Source organism: Egretta garzetta, unplaced genomic scaffold (genome assembly GCF_000687185.1).
Source record: "Egretta garzetta isolate BGI_Z169 unplaced genomic scaffold, ASM68718v1 scaffold36, whole genome shotgun sequence".
Taxonomy (NCBI): domain Eukaryota; kingdom Metazoa; phylum Chordata; class Aves; order Pelecaniformes; family Ardeidae; genus Egretta; species Egretta garzetta.
Window position 1 is genome coordinate 3,413,744 of NW_009259975.1, and position 4,647 is coordinate 3,418,390.

The following is a 4,647-nucleotide window of genomic DNA, read 5'->3' on the forward strand; positions in this document are numbered from 1 at the left end:
TGCGGGAGGGGCGGGGAGGCCGGGGCAGCGCTGCGCGACTGTTTCGGGGCGCATCCCGAGCACCTCTCGCAAACCCGAGCCTCCTGCACGTACCTCACCGACAAGCGACCGCACCCACGCGCTGCTCTGAACATCCTACCCTGCTTCAGAAATGTGCTTCTCTGCCCTACAGCCCGTAAAGAGAGAGCATTACATTCAGATACAGACTCTTCCAGGAGAGATCAAAAAGCGAGAATGCAAAATTTTTTCCTCCAGCTAGCCTGAAACACCTTCACTGGGGAGGAGTCGCTACCCTCCCGGCAGGTACACCAGCCTGTCTCCCTTCATCTTCCTTTCGTTGGCTCACTGTAGGTCAAACGCTGCGGTTCCTATCTGTGCACATGTGAGATGATAAATCTACCCCAGCTTTTAGTTCCATCACTGATTTCTATTTTCTTTTATAAAGCTACTAGCTTTGACCGGATTTCTGTACCGGGAATCAGCAGGAGTTTCCATATTGACACCAACAGAATTAGAAGTAAGCTTTTTCAAGAACAGGGAAACTAAGCTGCATTTTAATGATGGGTGGAGCTTTCTGTTGTCACAACAAGTTGATCATAGGGATTCTTTTCTGTAGCCCTATTTCAGTATTTCTTTTAGTGGAAACAGTAAAAAAAGTCACTATTTAAAGATTTTTTTCCCCTCTGTTATAACATCACTGGAGAAAACACTGTGGCTTCAAACTAGAAGGAAATGCCAGGTGTCTTGTCCCTCTTCTCCTATTCTTTGTGATCAAGAACCAGAAAGGAGCACTACGACCACCCAATGCCTGTGCACTTTTTTTCAGAAGGATTCACCCATCTCTTTTAGGTGACCCTATGCTAACGACAAATAGTACACCTGCCTATCTCCCGAGACACAATATAAATGCGGCTGTAGGCTTACTGACCCAAAGCCCACTTGCACCCCGTGAGTCTCTGAAAGCAGGCAGTAGACTCCACCATCCGTGTCTACACCCACCCACTAAATGTAGGTCCCATCTTATGGTTAACAGCAACAAATTATTACAATATTAATTGCAACCACCAGAAATAAGATAAAACAGGGCAAAAGGGAAAAAAACCCACCATAAGGTCACCAGCCTTGGTGAGGAACCTTGCACTGAATGACTCCAACAGCTATTTTGTTTCACTCCACCATGGAGTGAGAAGTTTACTGGGATAAAAGGTATTTTTTGGCAACATTGAACTTGAGGAAAAATACCTGACAACTAAAAGCTGAACAAATTTACAGGTTTAAGTTCCTTTTCTTCCCAACTATCAGGAGTTTACACATGGTGGTAATGAAATCACCTCTCACTCTTCAAAAAGAAAAAAAAAGTTCTTTGAAATACAACTTCTGCTTTACAAGTTGGTCAAAACAGGGTAACGGTAATCATTACAACAAAAACCTTTTATAAACTTTATTGTCAAACATCACACAGCATCCCTCATGGGAAAACTTAGAGCTGCAACATGCTCAGCTCAGAAAATCAAGTGTACTACCATCATGTTGTGGAAGAAATTTATTTAAGAGAAGTGTTTCAGAGAGTTGACGTTTCTGAGTGCAGATTCTACAGACGGCCCCCTTGCTGTAAAAAGCCGTCTCCAGAGTTGACAGAATGATGGTTCCCAAGCTCCACCCCACCCTTTCCAAGTCATATTTGGAACAAAGTATTGATAAAAGACAAGTAAGGAATAATTATTCCCCTTGCTCAGGCTACAACAGACACAGGATAACAGTATCTTCCAGCAAGTCTAGTGCAAACACATTATTTTTCACAGAATGAGCAACTGACTTGTGTGCTCATTTAAGCACAGAGAGCATAAGTCTCTGAGTGGCAATAGCAATAAAAATGAAACTAAGCTGAATTCCCTTATGGTTCTTTACACAAAATCTCTCTATGCAACTTCTGACTCAGGAAGCGCAGACAGACCCAGAGTCATCACTCCCTTTGACACAGGGCTCTGGAAACTACTTACCCATGGTTGGGTAATTTCCTCCCACAGGTGGTGCTCTGGGGGCTAGGACCCTTGCCTCTCTCAATCCAGTAAGTTCTTCACAAGACAGCCTACCTAAAAAGTAGAGACGCAAAACACCACATGGAATGAGAAGCTCTTACTTCTATTCATATCATGGCACACTTACAAGCCCTAACAGACAGAAGAGCCCCGTTACAAGAAGCTGGGCATAAACGTAACAAAGGGTCATTAGTCCAGAGAGGTTAGAGTCAGAGGCCATAGTTCTCTGCAAGTGATTGCAGACTGCACCTGCACAGAGCCCCACCAAATTCTCTCATTTCATCAGTGCACAGCTTGCAGCTGATTAGCTGAGAAGAGCAACATTACTCATCCTCTTTAAAAGCACAGAAAGTATCAGGTATTAAGCAGTAACAGAAACACAGAAAACACAGACACAAAAATAATCACATAGAGAACTACTACAGAGTCCTATTCCAAGCAAGTGGGCATTTAAATCATGACCTGAGCCTAGAGAGGACTCCTGGAGACTGTAACACTTTTCTCTACAATAGGCTTCATTTTAACAGCAAGCACCTAGCAGTCTTGAAGTTACAATACCTTTTTTCCCTCTTGTACATGGAGCATACAAGAGAAATAAGCAAATTCAATTTATATCCCATCCATCCAGAGGTTACTCCTTTCTTGTTGTGTCAGGGGACGATCTCCAAGCTCCCTTATTTTCTCCGCTCCACAGGTGCTACTTGTACATCCACACAGCACCACATCTCCTCCTTCCTGAACCTGGAACCCAATTTGTACTTACTGTTTCCTGACTTCCATTTGGTTTAGTATGTGTACTCCCAAGATCCTGACTGCACAAATTCACTGCATCTATAGGAAGTTTCCTCACACTGCCTCAACTTGGAAGTACAAGCAGTTAAATACCTGAGTGAGCTAGTAAGAAAACCAATTTAGAATTTAAAAAAAAAAACAAACCACAACAATTCATGATCATTTAAAATGTGCAAGCATAGATTTACAGACAAAATTTCCATGGTATTTCACAGATGAGAAAGTTCACAGGCAAAGGACATAATCTTGCTATCAGGAGTGAGAGAGTTATAGAATATTCTAGCCCACTGTTTCTAATAAATACCCTACACAACCAAAATAGAACAAAAATAATTAGTATTACTCAGAGCAGAAATACAAGATTTGTTCATTACACACTAAAATATAACACCAAGTATAAATTTAACTGAGGAATGAAATCATAAACCAAAGATTTAAGGGCACACTAAAAAATCCTTCATTTATTTTTCTCTGTAACTTGTTCGTGTCATTTATTATTGTAGTAAAACATGAGTAAGTTTTGTTATTTCATGCAAGGATTTCATTTTTTCTCCCTGTATGCAAAAGAACAAACATACGATTCTGAAAAGAAAAAATGAAATATTTAAAGCAACGTGTTAACTTTTTTTAGATTACAATTCTTTCAGGTTTCTTTACACCATTGTACAAGAAAAATTACGTGTAAAGAGGAAATATTTTTTAAAGCTGCTGTTTAGTTTCTAGTGAAATAAATGTTGAAAACATACACTGGAGAATGCGGGCATCGATCCCGCTACCTCTCGCATGCTAAGCGAGCGCTCTACCATTTGAGCTAATTCCCCACCTGAAAAAAACCACTTCAAAACTTGAGTTAGACACTCTATCAGCATACTGAGAACTACAAAACAACCACTTTCAATTATAAATTCATTGTTTCTTGCCAAGTCATTCCTTCCACTTGCCAAGAACTGACTGCAACTCACAGCTGGAATCATGGGATACATCTTTCTGTATGTACACTACCAGAATAACCTTATTCATCTCTTTTGCAACACAAGTCTTTATTATTTAGCTGTTTTCATAAAAGAAGCCTCCAAAAGACTAAGGTATTTACAAGAAACCAATAGTATTATTGAAAAAAACCCCAACTTTTATTGAACAACTGTTCCAAACTCAACAAGCAAACCCACGTTCTTTCCAATTTTCAAGGCATAAACATGAAGAACCTGGTCCAGGAAATGTTTAATGAGTGAAAAATACCATATGCCTGATCAAAACAGTTTTATGGTCAAAGCTTATACATAGATATGTGTGTGTACATACATACACATCCTTTTGGGGATGTATATATATATATGTGTGTGTATATACATACACCCTTCTTTGGGGTGACAGAGTCGAGGGAAATAAAAACATATCTGTTTTCCTTATTTATTACCTCACCAAATGCACTTCCCTGTAATTAATACATTACTTTTAATAGCCCTAAACCACTGACTTTTTGAAAAGCAAACACATACAAGCATGACAAACACTCGCACGATTTGACACAGAGCATAAAACCTACATCACAGATAAGGAACATAACGATGTATGGTAATAAGCAGTCTCTCACACTTTCATTCTCACCTTTACTCGCCTACCGCAAATATTTAACTCAAAACGCAGATCTAGATAGATAGTTAACTACTACCACCACTAGCTCAACTGGTATATTTGGAAAAAGGTTCCGATTGCACAAGCCCTCCTTCCGGTATGTGTCAGAACGTTGGGAAAATTACAGCAGCTCGGCCTCGGCCTCGGCCTCGGCCTCGGCCTCGGCCTCGGCCTCGGCCTC

The 4,647-nt window shown here is 40.5% G+C and overlaps 1 non-coding gene across 1 annotated transcript; it reads right to left on the bottom strand.

Annotated features, from left to right (window-relative positions):
• Positions 1-3,579: 3,579 nt before the first annotated feature.
• Positions 3,580-3,652, bottom strand: TRNAA-AGC. Its single transcript has one exon. It is a non-coding gene; the product is annotated as a tRNA-Ala (tRNA).
• Positions 3,653-4,647: the final 995 nt, after the last annotated feature.